Source organism: Schistocerca americana, chromosome 3, assembly GCF_021461395.2.
Source record: "Schistocerca americana isolate TAMUIC-IGC-003095 chromosome 3, iqSchAmer2.1, whole genome shotgun sequence".
Lineage (NCBI taxonomy): Eukaryota > Metazoa > Arthropoda > Insecta > Orthoptera > Acrididae > Schistocerca > Schistocerca americana.
The window spans coordinates 196,970,110-196,990,070 of record NC_060121.1 but is presented as its reverse complement, the minus strand read 5'-3'; positions in this window follow the sequence as shown (position 1 = coordinate 196,990,070).

Below are 19,961 nucleotides of genomic sequence, written 5' to 3'. Positions count from 1 at the left end.
TCTTAGAATTGCGGAAGATCTTAAATTTCCGAACAGTCAAAAAGTGTTTATAGTCAAAGGTTTCGCCTCGTGGCGACAAAGACCTACCGCGTCTGTCCCAGTCCCAATGTTGATTATTGTCAAATTCGCGCGCCTGGCGCTCTCTTGTTGCTTCTAGTAAATGAAATAAATTACTTTCTTCAAACCCTTCTGCTATCTGTGATTCTAAATTTCTTCTACTGTCTTTTCCTACAATTTCGCCTTCGATTTGTTTGACTTGCTTTCGTAATGCCTCAACTTCCCTTTTAACGCGTTCATTAAATTTTCCCTGATTTTCAACATGTTTATTTATGTTCTGGTACTCTTCGGTATCTGCGAATGGTAATGGAGCTGTATCATCCGAATCTCTGTCCCCATGTAAACTAAGATTTGTCAATTTATCTGAAATCTCCTCAGCTCTTTCTGACAAGTCACCTATTTGTTCTTTCTGTTTATTTACGTCTTCTGTAAGTGTCGTGACTCGGGTTTCAGTATTGACACATTTAGTAGTTAACTGTTCATATTGTTGTGTTAGGTTATTTAATCTGTCATTTGGTACGGATTCCTCGATTCTCTCAAATATTTCTTTCTTATCGTGTGCACGTTGTAAATTTAACTCTGAAAATTTCTGTACTATCACGCGATCTCTTTCCTCCTGTTCTCTATTCTGTTCCCTTTGTCTAATCTCTACAGCAATTAATCTATTATTGTGAGAATTCAAAATCGGTTGTACATCTTCTCTGATTTCTTTCTTAAATTCCTCTTTCATATTTTTGAAACATGTCCCTATTCGTGAGTCTAACCGTGTTTCCAGTGTTCCCATATGAGTTTTTAATTCAGATCCCAAAGTTCCCATCTCGGTTTTAATTGTTCCTATTTGTGATTTTAATTCAGATCTAAACCGTGTTTCCATTGTTCCCATATCAGTTTTTAATTCAGATCGTAACTGTGATCCCACATTTAATATAGCACTCATCAACTGCTCCATAGTAACTGTTTCAAAATTCTTTTCACCCCTAACATTTCCCACAAAACCAGCTTCCTTCGTCATAGCTGTAAGGCTATCTGTGTTTGATACTATTTCAGAATCTTCTATCGCTAATCTCGTATTCTGTGAATTTTCTGATTGAGAAAAATTTTGAAATGGTTCCGGACTATTTTCTCGACTTAATAAATTATTTTCAATTCCATTATTCATCGTACTGTTGTCCTGTGTTGGCGAGTTCGCCATGTCAACAATTTCATCATTCTCACTATTCATCATTTTCGCCTTTTTCATAGATCGCGTAATCATTTACAAAACATACAAAAAACTCGTCACTGTACGAAAATTACACACAATGACTCTTTATCTCCAACAATACCATTCACATGAAATGTTTCCCTCAAACACGATTAATCGAACAATTGAAATAATTGCACTAAATTGTCAAACGCGTATACAAGACAACAAATCAAATTCTGAGAAAAAATACCATTAGAAGAATGACAATTACTAAATCTACACATGCAAAATAGACTACAATTACTAACTACAAATAACTACAACAATACTACTGTCTACTATTTTTTACAATCAGAAGAATTCCAAGGGACGATCCGAAGCAGCGGTCGCCACGTGCATAGGGGCTTAATTCAATATGATTGAAAATATTTTTTAGTTTTTAGTAGCTGTATGTCCGATTACGCTGTTTCGTAATCGGTTGGCCCTGACTAGTATTATTACGCTATCTGAGTGCAAAGAACAACAACAAGAATGAAATGAACATTTTCGTTAACACAATTAATTAATTAAGTCCCCAGCAACTATAAAACCTACAAAACCAAAGCACAAATGTAATTGTTCTGTGTGTGGGAGTGTGACTCAACGCACACATCTGGCACGGTTCTTCTTCAAGAAGACAAGAAATTTCAAATACCATTTATACTAACGTGATAAAAGAAAATTACAAATACTATAATTGCGTAAGGAAAGCAGAATTAAACTCTAATACAAGAACACACGCCAGATGCTTTGTTGACTGAACCTGTAATGACGCATTATTTAGGACACTAAAATAAAAACAAACTGAGTTAATTACCTCATTTATATTGATGAAAATCATTCTAATCCTTACATTATATCTCAACCAGAACTCTCCAATATCACATCTCAGCAAGCACTGCCTAATAGCACATCTCAACAAACACTCTCTGCTACAACATCTCAGCACTGACTACTACGAGCTCTCTCCAAGTACTGACTTCTACGAGTTCTTAACAGGCACTCACTAGTACGAGCTCTCGACAAGCACTGACTGCTACGAGTTCTTAACAGGCACTGACTCTACGAGCTCTCCCCAAGCACTGACTTCTACGAGCTCTCTCCTAGCACTGACCACTACCAGCTCTCGACAAGCACTGACTTCTACGAGTTCTTAACAGGCACTGTCTTCTACGAGTTCTTAACAGGCACTGACTACTACGAGCTCTCTCCAAGCACTGACTGCTACGAGTTCTTAACAAGCACTGACTACTACGAGCTCTCTCCAAGCACTGACTACCACGAGCTCTCGACAAGCACTGTGTAGGCGGCTTAATAATACTCTTTGGCGCAATCTCTGGCGCAGTGGCTCAGTGTAGCCACCTTTCAACATCTCTTCACAGTTTGTATGATTACCTAATGAATTAGATGCAGGACAGAAAAAAAAACAGGATGTTGCTTTAATTTTTTGGACACCAGTGTAGTTGATCTGTTATTTCAAAACTTGTTCTAACATAGTGTACCAGCGAGTAATCAGTGAGCGTACTGATCACTTTCCGTTAACATTAGCAACAGGCTTCATCGGTAAGTTTAGCGTTAGTCCAGTCGAACTTTACAAGTCTGCATATCATTAACATCCCCATGGAGGTTCCAAACGAAGTCATAAAACTCAAACTGTAGCCTTATGGATACGTTCGTGCAATGCCAAACGAGGTCAGAGATGATTTTTATCAATTTCCCTTCTATAATGGAATAAGACCAATCAAGCAAGAAGTTAAAAAACCAGTCCCGACTGTAATGAGTAGTGGAGGCTGTCAAGCATACATTACACTAGTGGGGCTATTAACAGCATGCTTCACACGTAATGAGGCTGATGGTGTCCATCAAGACTGTCCCAGACGAAGATTAAGCCTAGAACTCTACCTAACTAAACGTACTTCTGTTTTTCAGATCTTGTAGCAGGAATAAGTAGTGAACCGGTAGCAAACAGTACCATAGCACCTGAAAGTAATTTACTTGCTGTTAATGTCTCCGAGACTGTAAACAACAAGTTTTAACACGAAAACGATCTTTCAAATGTCGGAGACGGGCGTGATTATCCGCTTTGGTCGTACGTCGAAAGATTCAGACCGTTTTGGAAACGAAGAATACTTGACAGTCACGTCCACACCAGAAGTATAGCTGAAGAGGACAGAATAGCTAATAGTAACACTGTCAAAACAAGAAACAACCCGACCCTCAAGGAGGCATTGCAGTCGCTGTCGTACAGTCACAACAATGAACCCAGGAATGTCCGCTATGGAGGTCGTTTATTGAGACACGATGGGCGGTCGCACAGAGCCAAGTCTTGAAGCTAAACCGATGATACATCCAGAGGAAGGACCAGCGGATTCGCCATAAGAAACAACAGAACAATTACAGATGGACATAACTGAGTCTTCTGGTACAGAAAAGCTGGGTCACATTTCGACTGACAAGTCTAAGGGAAAAATTTCTGCAAGTAGTAAAGAAGGGAGGAGAAACGACGCAAACAAAGAGTGTACAAGAACTTCCATTTGTGACCTAAGGGACAGCGAGATTAAAGAGGTAACAATGTCTGACTCAGAGGTGATGTCCCACGAGCAGCATCAGTTGTCTAGTGGACAGTTGTAAGAGAGGAAAGAAAATACTGGAACTAGGACAGGGAGGTTAAAACAAACGAAGCGGAAATGTAGGAAAAAGTGAGGTAATGCCTTATTTCATTCTCAATCCAAAATCTAAACCTATTGCATGATTAGGAACAAGAACAGACATGGGAATGAAGACAGACTAATTCGTAATCCACAGAAGATATTTGTGTACTATCAAAATTATAAAATTTGTACTTCAACTATCAACAGGATATCATCTAAGTTCAAACTCTCCTGTCTCGAACGGTTCTTATACACGGCTAAAATAAAAATCCATTACTGCAGGAAGTCTAAACCTACGATCTAATGAATTTGCAGGATGCAACGTTATTCTTGACAGATACGAAAGTGCTTGTACGCTGATATCAACAAAAGATGTCTTTCAAGTGGATGAAACTGGGAAGCTATTAAGCGGTAGGGGAATATCAGCACAGACAGAACGCACAACCATTGTAAATCTGTATACCTCCTCTAGAAAGAGTCGTAGAGGGGCAACGGCCGAATTTTTTCCAACAGGAAATTGTGTCTGTTTTGCCAAACACATGAAACAGAGTCGTATTTGGTGGTGATTTTAACTCTGTTATTACTAAAAAAAAAAGACCCAAAGCCAAATTTCAACACATGCGTCGAACCGAAAACGTGGGTAGAAACTCAAATATGTTTGACATGTAGGTGCCGAAAAACGCAAACTTAGTAATGTGCACCTTCGTTACTAATAATTCAGCAAACAGAATAGATCCGGTTTACATCTAACAAGACTTAGTACCTAAAGTTACTTCGTCAGAATCCAGACTGTAAATTTTTCTGTTCATTGTGCTTATATTACCAGAAACAATTTACAGATGCAAACAACATCCCTCGGAGAAGGATACCGGAAGTTAAATAGTACCTTCCTTAGAGATGAGGAATTAAGAATGTTGATGCTGGAAACATGGAAGGCCTGCGTCTGCGGTCGCGAAGTCCGGCATACAGTTTTAATCCGTCAGGAAGTTTCATATCAGGGCATACTCCACTACAGAGTGAAAATTACATTCTGGAAATAACCATCAGGTTGTGGCTAGGCTGTGTCCCGCAGTATCCTTTCCTCCAGGAGTGCTAATCTTACAAGATTCGCCGGGGCACTTCCGTGAACTTTGGAAGCTAGGAGACGAGGTACTGGCGGGAGTACAGCTGTGAGGACGGATAGTGATTCGTGCTTCGGTAGCTCAGTCGATACAGTACTTGCCCGCGAAAGGCAAAGGCCCCGAATTCGAGTCGCGGTCCAACACGTAGTTTTCATCTGAAAAGAAGTTTCGTATCAGAGCACACTCCGCTGCAGAGTGAAAATTTCACTATTTTAAGTCACGGAGCGTCAATTCTGCCACTACTAGCGCCAATAGAAAGAACTCTGATACCAGCGATTCCTTACAGAATGCAATCAAAATTCCCTCATGTCAGTTGGCTTTGGATGTGGAAAAATATTGACAACAAACATCTTACCACAAATGTTACGACAGAATGGTATAAAGCTGTCAGTGAAACGATTCCGGTGGGCACAAAATTTTAGTATAACCGTCTTGCGGGTTCATCCAAGTTGATCAATGTGGTTAAGAGTATACAATCAATCTGGGAATGGATTCAACAATAAGTTGGTTCCCCTCTGCGGAGGACACCGCAGTATGTCAAGATACAAGAAACTGTGACCCCAGCCCAAAAGCGACACTAGGAAAACAATACGGTAATCTGCCTATCGGTAAAAATTCATACACTACCTGATAATATCAGAAAGGCAGAGATTAACAATATTTAAGTTTAAACTGACAAAATTACACCATCAACAGCAGAACAAACGAACTTATCAAAACAATTTTGCAGATTACGCAGGAGCATGGTATTCCTGCATCTGATATATTGAGACCAGTGTATGGATCGCTGAATACTGTCCTTTCACTTCGGAATAAAGATGACTACTTTTGTTCATTATGTAATTTTTATTTTAAATGCACCTAATGATCTTGAAGTTATCTACAAACAGACCAAAGAAAATATGCTACAACGGAGGACAAGAAATTTATTTTATTAATTTTTCTTGCTTTCCTGACAGACAAGAATTTCGGTTTCTGTAGATAACAAGTGATGAGATTAAAAAAAAAAATAATCAGATTTCGTAGTTTTTGCAAAGCAGCATATATTTCATTTTCAGAAGGAGGAGAGATATGAAAGATTTCAGAAGAAGGAAAAATTACTTTACTGTTTATAAACGAAGGAATATATACCCATCAAATGCAACTTTACTGCATTATTACTTTTCTTTTCATGTTCCACAAAATGGAAAATTGTCTTGTCACTGTTTTCTCAATGAGGAAGACATTTAAGTAAGTAAGGAAAAGTAGAGAAGCTCCCACATTAAAAAAGAAACAAAAAGAGGCACTGACAGTGCCTTGGGGAACGGATATGCAGACCAGCCGATGTTAGAATCTCATTCGCAACACACCTGTTGTTTCAGTTAAAACATCAAATTGTATCCCATCTACACATACACAATGGGGCCTTTGTTTTATTTCTTTGTATTACAATTAACCTTTTTTTTTTTTAATTAGTAGCTCAGTGAGTCGAGGCAATACCGTGGTGCACGGATATGCACGTTCGAGGACGTTGGGGGAGCGTTCATGCTAAACCCTTTTTTTCAGTTAAAGCAAAAAATTTCGTCCAATTTGTGTTACAGTGCAGTATCTTGTGTATTTCCTAATGTTACTGTAACCTATATTTAAACATTAAGACATAACATGAACTTCTTACAGACGTCAACGACCATTTTGTTTCGTTCATGACACAAATAGAGGCAACAGAAAATAATGGTGTTTACAGTAACACCGTCTGTATCCAGTGAAATACAAAAAACTGAATAGGTAGGATACACTGCATTACACATTATGCTACACACATTAATTCTATTCTTACACTTTATATTCAGGCTTATCCACACTGAGCCGCTATGTACAAGAAGAAGCAACGTTCACTTTAGAGAAGATGCTCAAACCGACCACCTTGCATTTGGAAACCATTCGCCATTCGCTGGATCATATACTACAGGATCCTACCCAACACTCCTGAAACCATCATTGCTGAAGCGGCTCGTACGTTAGCTGCTTGGTAGCGTACATGCATGGACGGAGTCTATAAACTCGTTTCTTTAAGTGTCCCATCATAAAAGAAACTAGTGAACTAAGATACGGGGAACCTGGAGGCGAGAACATTGAACCTCCACATTTACCCGGAAATACTTCATTTAAATAATTACGCACATTCATTCTAAACTGTGGCGGAGCACCTTGATGCTGAAACCGTAACTGTCCCCGACATCAAGTGCAACGTTTTATAATGCGTCAGACAAACTGCTGCAAAGGAACAAACGATACAGGAGCGCATTCAACTTCTCCCGCTAATAGGTAAGGGCCCGAAAGCACTCTTCCCACGATTCCAGCTCATAGGTTCGTGCCAATGTGTGTTTGAAAGGCACGTTCACAGTGAACACATGGGTTGTATTCCGACCCACAGTTGCTGTTGTGGAGGTTGAAAATACCTTTACGAGTGACTCTAGATTCGTCATTTCACCTCCCGTTATTTATAAAATGTTCAGTATCTTTCAATTGGTGCAAATAGCGTTCGTAAAACTGTGTCGTCGAATGTGAGCTTCTGGCCATTGGTGGTGAGTTAACATGTAATGATACAGAGCAGTTTCTCATCCTGCAAAACTTCAACAACCAGTCTAGGACATATCTGGAACTGCCTTACAATATCAAGGTTACTTCGCCGATGTGACTGTTGAACGGTTTCAAGAATCGTCTCGTCAGTTTGTTGGGTACATCTTGTCATTGGACGACCTCTGTCCTTTAATTGTGGACGAAGATTGCCGGTGCCCCGAAGGCGTTGCTCCAGGGACGTAAAACAATCTTATCGGGATGGCGCAATTGAGAGTACCGTTGAGGTTAGGCACGAGCAGCAGTAGCAGCAGTTTTGTCATCGGATGCATCCAGCACCAAGAGTATATTGTATTCTTTAATGTGTTCTCCATCGGGAGCCCGCGCTACATGAACCTCACAGGACCAGTTCTAGCAATGCACTGTGTGCTTATTAAAGACATGCATGCAGTTTAATTAATCCTACCGCCAGGTGATGGGCTATGGAGAAGTGACAAAGTGATGTCCTGTTCATAAACGACGAGAGCTAGGGAACAGACGTCTAAAAAGTAAAAACGGAACTATACTAGGATTTGAATAATTGCCCCATTGTGGGTGTTGGCTTGATGACCCAAAAGTCTACTCAGGGAGGTTGGTACCGCAGTGCGACGCGATACATGTTCCTCTGTACATTCCGATGCATTGATCTGATAGTGTCACCACCTCCTCGTCTTCACACAGGTGTTTTCTAAATGCATCCTATCTGATTTTACTAGATAAACTTTTGCTTTGAATACGGATGAGGAATCGCAAGCCGACCTCCAAGTGACGCACTTCTTCTTCACCCTGTATATTGCTTATTCTTACGTGTACGCAAATATTCTTGGTCTCGATGATATTTACCGATGACAATTATTGTAACGCATGAAAGGGGAAAGCGACAAGTTGTACACAACGTTCTGTCCGTTGCAGACCATCAGATAGCTTGCAGCTTTCGGGTATCTCACCGTAGGTCAACCACGCTTGGTTACTTCATTCGATGCTGCAGCTCTAACAGACTAAGAATGATAACTTGTGATTCATTTCATAAAAAAATTCCTAAACGTACGGTCATATACGATCCTCTAGTATTAATAACGCGTATACCTTCATAAACATGAATCGGAATGAAGCAGATCATGAATTTTTGGTTGCTGCGATTTACATAATCTTTTTTGTTGTTATGGTGGAGGTTGTAATCTGTCAACAAATTACTTGGAATCATTGACCATGCTCTGTTCTATCGACTTTAGTCCTAGAGCACTAATAGATGCCATTAACGCTGAGCATGGGTCGTGTGCTTACCAAAGTCAAAGTCCCTATCTTCTACGCAACTGAGCACTAATGATATAAACTCTCCGCATAATGGCCTTCCGTATCCGTTTCGAGTATCTTCCGTTTTCAGAGAAATTATTTCCCGTTTCCTTTCAATTTCTTTTGAAGTCTGAGAAATTCGTAATGGCACAATAACAACACAGTCGCATTTCCCGGGAGTTAAGCCGCATCCGTTTCCTGGGGCACCCAATTAGCAGATCGCTGTTTCTCTCTCCCGCAGCTATCTGCTAATGAGGGGCGCCTAAGGCTATCAAGGAAAGCAAAGGGGTTGCCACCAACTCTAAACGCCGCAGTCGCAGCGCAGGCCTCTTCTGCTGACCTTTTGGAGCACTCCTTAGGTTCTCGACTTCCAATATGCTGTTTGGGCATTACAATGCGATATCCTCTAAGAGAATGACTATTATGTTGACAGAAAGCACTTGGTACGCTAACTACAATAGGTAAGATGATTTCAGAATTTTTGAATACATGAAAGAATAATAACAGTTACGTCGATCTTGAAATAACCTCGCGTTATGCGTGAAAGAGGTGTGTATTTCAATATATCTTTTGGTGTCAGGACATCAAAATGCGAGAAATCTTTCGGGGCTTCTTTACTAATAATAAGTACTCATCGCAAAAATTCGGATCTAACTGTTACAAGTACAATAGGACTAACAGCACTACAAAGATCTCTCTGCATGCCAACGCACAAAGGCTCCCGACAAAATAGGTTTGAAGAGTTTTCAGATAGAGCGCAACGCACATTGGCCGTTTCAATATCCAGTATTTCAGTGTGAGGGACTGTACCTCTGATTGATTTTAGTGAGAGAATATGTAACAAACAGCACGACCAGTAGGAAGAAATGGCCGGCTTAGAGGCCGCTAGCAGTCATATATGCAAAGTGATATCCATGAAGATCGTGTTTTGTATGCAGGACAATGGAGATGGAGTAGAAAACCTCTTTTCAGTCTTACTTCTGATACATATATTCTAAATTTTCCAAATATTGTTCTCTATGGTTACCTCTCTTATCGTAGACATTATTTCCTGATACCTACACATCAAAACAAGTTTTGTATCACCGAGAGTTCCGGAACCTGTACAGAAAGTTAAATAGAGATCAACGTACTCGGAAAGATCATTTCCGTACTTTTTATTGCTCATGAAAACCACACATTTCTTACGCCTTCTGCACCACTTGTTTGCAGCAGACACAGTGGCTGCGTCAAAGACTGAGACGTGGAGTTTAACAATTATTTGTTAAACTTTCTTTACAAATTCTCCCTCGTCGTCGCTGCCCAGCCCTGCGGATCCCTCTGCCTGGCTGCTGCTGTGTAGATTCTCCGACAATGCGCGCAACGCGCGCCGCTGATCGCACTCGGGAGCCTCAGGCCACCAGTGCCCCGCTGAAGCCAGGATGCCCTGTGGTTGAGATGAAGTCGCCGATCGGCGCCCCAGTACGGCACGCCCACGGAGCCGCGTCGCCGTGAGGTCAGCTGCCGACGCCTGCTGCACCGGCGCCTCGGAAGCCGTCAGTCGCGATGTCCGCGAGGTCCCATTATCGACGGACCACGTGCTATGGCGCCGGGTTGCCATGAAGTCCGGGCATCAGTCCCCGGCGGCGCCTGTGACCAAGACCGCGCTACGGCTGGTCCTACTGGAAGTTCTCGCTGTAGTTAGTCAGCCATGGCGCCGACCGAACTCGAGCCGACCTCCAGAGCTGAAGTTGACATCTGACATTCGGACGCGGACCACATCCGTCCTCAGATCCGAATTGCTTTCTAATGGCTTCTGTCTGTTGCTACCGGCGCTCCACTATTTATATTCGGCAGGAGGACGTTTTTTACCCTCAGTGGTAGCTTTTTTGTTGTTACTCCCGCAGTATATTGCAGCATGACTTAGCGTACTGGCCTCACTTGCCTTTACTCAGCACTCTCTATGCTTCGCTCGGCGCTCGGCCTGTGTGCGTCCTTGCGTCAGTCTGGTGGTACACTGAACTGCTGTCAGAGAGGCTATCAGTGCCTGCCTACTTCGCAATGCCGCAATCGCCTGCTGTCTCTGTTATGCCATTCTCCACTTCGTGAATCAACGCTTACTACATGTGGCCGCAACACTGCCTCCTCCTAAAAATTAAATTCGTCCCCGAATTTACCCTATACGTTAACTCTAGTTCTATCCTATATTCTACTGGTTCCCTATATACATCCAGGTTGCCCTGACTCATGCCATACTGTTAATCCATTCTACAGGAATCTCATTGAGCGGTCTTCCATTAACATGCTGAATCCTCCGTTTTAATAAGATATATACGACACCGATAAATACAATCAACACAGTAATAGTACTGGTTGAAATACCAATGGTCACTATGCTACGTTTCTGCCTGGTATAGTACTCCTCCACATGCCTTAGTAATTGATGCATTTAAATTTGACCTTTCTCCGAATCTACTAGTTTATCTATCGTTTGCAATAGTGTAGCAACCAAGGTGTTGTTAATATACGTAAAATTTTCTCCTGGTGCGATGCTGAATGACGCATCTGGCTAGTACAACATCAGATGAGTATCTGTAACCTTGGTGACTCCCATGACTGTCGCTGGTAAGCTGTCCCGTAATTCCATCTCCGTGGTTGCTGTCCAAATCCCATTGTCATAACACTTGGCTGATATCCTCTCTGTAGCGAATACTGAATACAACCAATGCCTCCTAACTTTCTGAAAATAAGGCGTAGGCTTCACTATTATTCTCCGACACTCCGAAGCTTCCGCTTCTGCCCTAGATAACTGGATCTCACATGAACCCTTGCGCGTGAAAACAGCCCATGATGGACCAATGGAAATTTACTCCGTTAGACATCTACCCAACTCTAAACTCGACATAGTAGCATGAGTATCCCCCACCTTAGAAATTAATAAAACCTCCTGTGTCCTGAACTGTACACCCTTCCCCATGCGCTCCCATCTGACCGGATAAGGCTGCACTGTGTAATAGTGATACTGTCTCCCCACACTAGTTACTGGAAATTTAATCTCTATATACATCTTAACTAGATCCGTTGTTACCTTAACCCTAGACATATGATAAAAAGTGACATACTCGCTTCAGTTATCGGCACTAGATTCCCTACCCCCTCTGGAAACTCTCCCTCTGCTCCTTCAGACTCCGTCTGAATTTTTCTGGTGACGTCAACGTCACACTCACCTGCCCGTGCAATGCGTGATGTACTGCCTCTTGCAATTCATCCATCCTTACGCGTGCATCATCAATGCTGTTAACCAGTTCCCGCAGCAATTTAGCCATTTCCAGCTTCCTTTCCACCATATCCAATCGCGTTTGTACCTGTTCCAGATTCGTATTCAATAATTTCTGTGTTTGTTCTATATATGCTCGTAATCCTGTAGCCATCCCACGCACCACGCGTGTCACATTCAACAACTCTATACCTAATCCCCGTATCTCTGTTGTATGTATATCCACTAACTTCCCTAAGCTTTCCCCCCTGTCGCGAAAAACTGTTGAAGAATTGTTCAAACCTTCCATATCGTCTCTATCCGCTGTTCCATAAATTGTTTTCCGCAACTTCCCAACTGCATTCAACCAGTCCCTCTTTACTCTCTTTCTCCTTCCTTGTATCATGCCCACGACTTGGCGCAGTTGTTCCCTTATTTCCTTACCTGACCTATCCAAAGCCTCGTACTCTTCTTGTACGTCACGTAATATTCCATTCTTAGGTGCAACCGTTTCCAGACTCGATACCACCTCCTGTAGCTGCTGCATCTCGTTCCTTACCTGTAGGATGTTGAGTTCCAGCCGAAGCGTCCACTCGTGACTCGTGAGGACCACATCCGGTTGTTTCCCAAACAACACCCCACTTCGCAACGGCATATCCAGTACCTGGCCAGCTTGTGTCAGCTGCCAGAGGACTACGCCACATACTATCCACTTGTTCCCCATCCTGCGTCACCTACAGAATGGAGAGAGAAGGAGAAGACTTCCATCACTACCCCTTAATGCCAATTAAATAACCCTGGTCCGTGCACGAAAATAATAAATACTGCTAACTACACATCCCTCGAACGCAACTCATACTTAATACCCGGTTTACTGTCTGCTTCTGGCGCTTCTTTTCGTTTTCTGCCAGAAGGAGAAGTACATATACACGGACCTACTAACCCCTGGAACGGCTTAACTCTACTAACGTGAACCACCGTTGTCTTGGTAGGCAACTGCAATTTTACATTGACAGGTGATGTCATTTCCACTACCTGGTACGGTCCCTGGAACTTGTTTGTGAACTTCTTGGTTCTCCCTTTTGGAACATACGAATTAGCTAGTAGCACCCGTTGGTCTACTCTGTACTATAGCATCTTCCTCGTTGTACCTCTCATCCGTTCTTGTCGTTCCAACGCTTTCGTGTTAGCTCGTCTAACTCTCTGCCATACTTCCTTAATGGTTTTCGCAAATTGCCTTACATGCTCGCCCTCCCCTCCCAGCCTTGGACGAAGCATGTCAAAAGCTGATGACATCTTCCGCCCATACACCACTTCGTACGGCGGCAATCCTGTCGACGTATGTACCTTACTATTATATGCACTGGTTACGAATTGCAAGTACACATCCCAGTCGGTGTGTTGACTATTTACATGATGACTCTACATCTTAGCGATAATGAGATGCGCTCTCTCCGTTCGTCCGATTGCTTGTCGATGGAATGGACTAGTCCGTAGTTTCTTTACCTTTAGTAACTTAAACAATTGCTTCATCAGATCCGGCGTGAAATTAGTACCTTGATCCGAGATTAAGGACTGAGGTATCGCATACCTGAGTAACCAATTATTAACTAAAGCTTGTGCCATCGTACTTGCTTTCTTATCTAGAAATGCGACCATGAATAAATGCCTAGAAAAGTGGCCAATCACTGTTAACACATACTTAATCCCTGCTGCACTCCTATTACATGGGGCTAATACATCAATTCCGATTTGTTGGAAAGGTCTGTCTGCCTCTGGTAATCTTTGAAGCTAAATCTTTTGATGGCTCAAGTCCGCACGCTGTGCGCATGGCACACAATTCCTGAGGTACTCGTCCACGTCTTCACGTCGTGTCCTCCACCAAAACTTCTCCGCTATCCTCCTATCCGTAGCTCTTCTCCCGCCATGTCCTGAAAGAAATGTGCCTGCTGCAAAACTTCAGATCTTAACGCTACTGGTACGACGACGCGTGGGCCGCATTTCGTCGAACTGCCATGTAACCCGTCCTGTATCAGGAACTGCGGTTGCTTTCTGAACAATTGGCAATCACTATCCACGGCTTATGCCCTTTTACACTCATCTTCAGTCACACCTGCCACTTTCCTGCTCAATGTGTCAGCATTGGCATGTTTCACACCTGGCTAGTGTATTACCCTATAATCGAACTCATTGAGTTTCAGCACCCATAACACTAGCCTATTCGCTGGGTTTTTCAGACCTAATAACCATTTCAGAGCTGAATGATCCGTCAGAACCTCAAACCTTCTACCGTACAGATAACATCGATAGTACGAAAATCCGTATATTACCGCTAACAATTCCATCTCCGTCGTGGAGTAATCTTGTTCCGCCTTGTTAAGTTGACGAGACGCGAACGCAATCGGATGTTCTTTGCCATCAATTTCTTGCCCAAGTACAACCCAAAGAGCGTGATTAGACGCGTCACATTGTAGTATAAACTCCTTCAAAAAGTCTGGAAACTTCAAACTGGAATTGGTCAGAATCTGTTTCAACTCTTGAAATGCTTACTCGCACTCTGACGTCCACTGGAAGGTAACACCTTTTCTTTATATCCAGCTAGATATTTATTTATTTACATGTCAAGTTCCTTAGGACCAAATTGAGGAGCAAATCTCCAGAGTCATGGAACGTGTCAGTACATGAAATTACAACACAAAAGTAATAACAGATAAAAATAAATGTTTATGAGGCATAAAAATGTGAGTCCATAAGTTTAAGTAAACGCAATCAAAAATACAACAAGAATCAGCTTAATTTTTCAAGGTACTCCTCGACAGAATTGAAGGAGTGACCCATGAGAAAACTCCTCAGTTTCGATTTGAAAGCGCGTGGATTACCGCTAAGATTTTTCAAGTCGAGGGGTAGCTTCTTGAAAATGGATGCAGCAGTTTACTGCATACCTTTCTCCACAAGACTTAAGGAAGTCCCTTCCAAATGCAGGTTTCATTTCTGCCGAGTATGAACTGAGTGAAAGCTGCTTATTCTTGGGAATAAACTAATATTGTTAACAACAAATAACGGTAAGGAATATACATATTTTTAGAGGCCAATGTCTAAATACCCATCCTAATGGACAGGGGGCGACAAGAGGTTCGTGAACTTACACCACTTATTGCCCGATCTGCCCGTTTATGAGCAAAACATATTCTTTTAGAATAGAGTTAATATAATACCATACGACATAAGCCAATGAAAATAAGTAATGTAGACTAATTATCGTGTCGTACGATCACTTATTCCAGATACCGTTCGAGTAGTAAATATGACAGCATTGAGTCTTTGAACGAGATCCTGAACGTGGGCTTTCCACCACAGCTTTCGATCTATCTGAACACCTACAAATTTGAACTGTTCAGTTCCATCAATCATATGCCCATTCTATGGAAATGAAAGTCAGGTTTTGTTGAATTGTGTGTTAGAAACTACGAAGACTGAGTCTTACTGAGATTTAGTGTTAGTTTATTTTCTACAAGCCATGAACATAGGTCATGAACTGCACTATTTGAAACCAAGCGAATGTTGTGCACAACATTTTTACTACCAAGCTAGTGAAATCAGAAAACAGAAATATTTTAGACTTACCCATAATACTAGAGGGTATTTAATTTATATAAATAAGGAACAGGAGGGGCCCCAACACTAATCATTGGGCACCCCCCACTTGACCGTACCCCACTCAGACACCACATTCTCAACATTGTGAATAATGATCTTTTGCTGTCTGTTGCTATAGTAAGAGGTGAACCAATTGTGAGCTACTCCCTGTATTTCGTAATGGTAGAACATCTGCAGCAATATTTTGTGATCCACACTATCAAATGCCTTAGTTAAATCAAAATAAATATGCCTAGCGTTCGAAACCTTTTGCTTAACGCATTCAGTACCTCACAGAGAAAAGAGAATATAGCATTTTCAGTTGTTAAACGACTTCTAAAGCCGAATTGTACATTTGATAGCAAATCGTGTGATACAAAATGATCAATTACCCTGATATACATAGTCTTTTCAATGACTTTAGCGAACACTGATGGTATAGAAATAGATCGAAATTATCTTCATTATCCGTTTTCCCCTTTTTATAAAGCGGCTTTACTACTGAATATTTAATCGATCGGGAAACTGACCATTCCTGAAGGAAAAATTACAAATACGGCTAACATATGCAGCACGGTACTTCAATATTCTGCTAGGCACTCCATCGTAACCATGAGAGCCCTTAGTCTTCAGTGATTTAATTATTGACTCCATCTCCCTCTCTTCTGTATCACAGAGGAGTATTTCAGACATCAATCCCGGAAAGGCATTTGCCAAGAAAGTTATATGATTTCCTGTAGAAACTAAATTTTTATTTAATTCGCCAGCAATGCTCAGAAAATTATTGTTAAATAATGTACATATATCTGATTCATCAGTAACAGAATTTTTTTTTACTGTGGACTGACTTTATATCGTCGGCCATGTGCTGCTGACCAGACACTTCCTTCACAACTGACCATCTGACCAAACAGTTTTAATTTTATCCTATGAACTAGCTATTCTACCCTCATTCTACATACTCTTTGCCTTGGTAATGACGTTTTTAAGCACCATATAATACTGATTGTAGTGGGCTACTATAGCTTAATTGTGACTACTTCTAACATTTTGACATAATTCCCACTTTGTTCTACATAAGATCCTTATTTCATTAGTCAGCCACCTGGGCTGCCTATTACTGCTAGTACCACGTTTAGAACGTTCTAATGGAAAGCAACTCTCAAAGAGCTTGAGAAATATGTTACAGAAAGCATTATATTTATCGTCTATTTTATTGACACTATAAACGTCCTGCCACTCTTCTTCGTTGACAAGGTTTAAAAAACTCTCTGCCGCTGTTGGATTAACTTTCCTACATAGTTTGTAATTAAATTAGAAGTTTGTTTGAGTATTACAGTCTTTTAATGTTAAAATTTGTGCAACATGGTCTCAAAGGCCATTCACCCTTTCCCTAACAGAATGCCCATTTAGTAATGAAGAATGAATAAAAACATCGTCTATTGCTGTACTACTGTTCCCCTGCACCCTAGTTGAAAAAAGAAACACTGTCTGCATCAGATCATATGAATTTAGACCTACCAACATTCTTTTTATTACACCATCATATACAAAATTTATATGGAAGTCACCACTGATAACTAATTTCTGGTACTTCCTACAAAGTGAATCAAGAATCCTCACTAACTTGAGCAGATATACTCTGAAGTCAGAGTTAGGGGACCTATAAACAACAACAATTAGAAGCTTAGTTGCACTAAATTCAACTGACCCTGCACAACATTCAAATAGTTGTTCAGTGCAGTATCGTGATTCATCTATGGCCTCAAATGGAATACTGGTTTTTACGAACATAGTCACTCTCCCACCCCACAAGGAACTCCTTGAAAAACAGCAAGCTAATCTGTATCCAGGTAAAGGGAGCCTCTGAATTGTCAAGTTATTTAAGTGGTGCTCTGATATACCAATAAATTCAGAGTCAACATCAATAAGCAGTTCACTAACTTTATCTCTGATACTTCTTATATTTTGACGAAATATGTAAGTCCTTCTCTTCTTGGAAACATTACATCCTCTGAAGGTGAGCCCTTAGTTAGAGGGACTTCCTTTAAGCAGGTATACCTATCAGCTGACTTCAATCTAAAACCGATACAGCTTTAACACCAACTACTACAGGAAATTTTCTATGAGTGATCCCACGAACACCACCACACACGCTACACTGACACCTATAAGCCTTACCAGCCTCCCCTACCCAAACCTATTGAGCTGCAGGCCATGCTTAGTGAATCTGATAGATCCAATTGGCACCACTGAGACGTGACCCATGCCCTCTGCCATCAGCGCTCTCTCCTGCCCCACGTTAACGCAGCTAACAGCCGCATTAAGATGATGCTGATCATGACGCTGAAACAGTTGCACGAAATGCACATTAGTGCCACCAGTTTGAATAGCTATCTTTACCAGGTCACTACCTACATCCTATTCCCCGTCCCTACCAAGACTGTTCAGTGCTCCACTCACTATTACTTCCTGATCCTCCATCAAAACTTCCTACATAACTCCTCTACACTGTCAGTCACCTGAGGCAACCCTGCACTAGGCTTCACAATGCTGGTCTTGGTACCAACACTTCCTGCAACTGCTGGCCCACACCTCTACCGTGCGAACTACCTAACAGCAGAGCCTTTTTCTTTCTGTTGGACTTTGCAGATGACCTAAGGCTCCTAACCTCTCAGGACTGCTGCATGTTCCCTACATCTACAGCTACAGTAGGCTCACCTCCACTCAAATCTGACAGTTGGTCAAATCTATTGAATATACAAGAAGTGTAAGTGACTACCTTCTCCTCCTAGCTACCTTCTTCCCAACTGTCAGTTCCCATTCCCCACCACCCCTCACCCTCCTCAACCCATCTAGTACTTCCTTTGTGCGTTGTAACTGCACCCGAAGAGCACATATATTACGCTCCTACTCCTCTATCAACTTATTTCTACTACAGATTTGCAATCCCAAGACAGGTTCTCGCTAGAATGCCCACTGGCTTCACCACTGCATTTCCCCCAGTGAAAATACTTTGAACAAATCCCACACCGTAACCAACTATTCACAAACCTACGACAGAGCCCACACTTTTCACTTACGGTAAAATCTTACAGATACTGAACAAAACTATACCTCTACGTAACCAAAGTTCAGTTACAACATTTGAACTATTTGTAGAGCTAACAATAATGTTCTCGAAATTCTCTGCATACTAGGAAAGCAACTACTTATATTAATACTACTACACCATAGCTAATACCTATACCAACAGAACTTCACAAAATTATCAGCCAAAACCAAAACTTCAAGGGGCCACTGAAACACTCAACGAACACTCAACATTGAATGAAAATTTTACTGAAATATTTAACTCGAAACAATAAGAAACGTCAGCTGAAAAGTAAAGCACCGAGTTTACTAAACGACTTCAACGCACAGAAAACTAAAAAACACAGCGAACGAACGTTTCCAAAAGTTTATTAAATCGTTATTCCGCCGCATACAGATTAAACACCGCTGAAAACTTTTAAATTTAATAATGTGTAACAGTGCACAAATAAATTTGTCAGTACTTAGCTTTATAACCGCTACAGCCGCTCTATCTGCACCTAAGGAAAATCTGAGTACTTTCTTTAGCTGTCTGCGGAATTCTTCCATCAAGAATCTAACAGTGAAACAAATTATAAAATCTTCTTCCTGCCACATTGTTCTGTCTTCCCTCTAGTGACGCCGTAATACTATTATTCTGCTGCTGCAACTATTAACTGCTTTTTGTTCATGTTGCCATGACATATAAATTAAACTCATCATCAGGTTAATTACTTCAATGATACTGCCGTTAACAAATGTCAACTCTGTTTTACACTTTATATCTTTTATCAAGTTTACTGTTTCTGTCATTTTTTTCGTAAGTGTACAACATTTCGGCCGCGGTGGTCGAGCGGTTCTAGGCGCTTCAGTCCGGAACCGCGCGACCGCTACGGTCGCAAGTACGAATCCTGCCTCTGCCATGGATGTGAGTGATGTCCAGCCAATGACAGATAATAAAGGAAACACCAATAAAGCATACCTTTCACCCCTCATCCTTCTTCTTTTACAGCCAATCAAGTAAGGACACGGTTTTCTCGTGCAGCTATTTAAGGAACCAAGTGTGTTCATTTAGC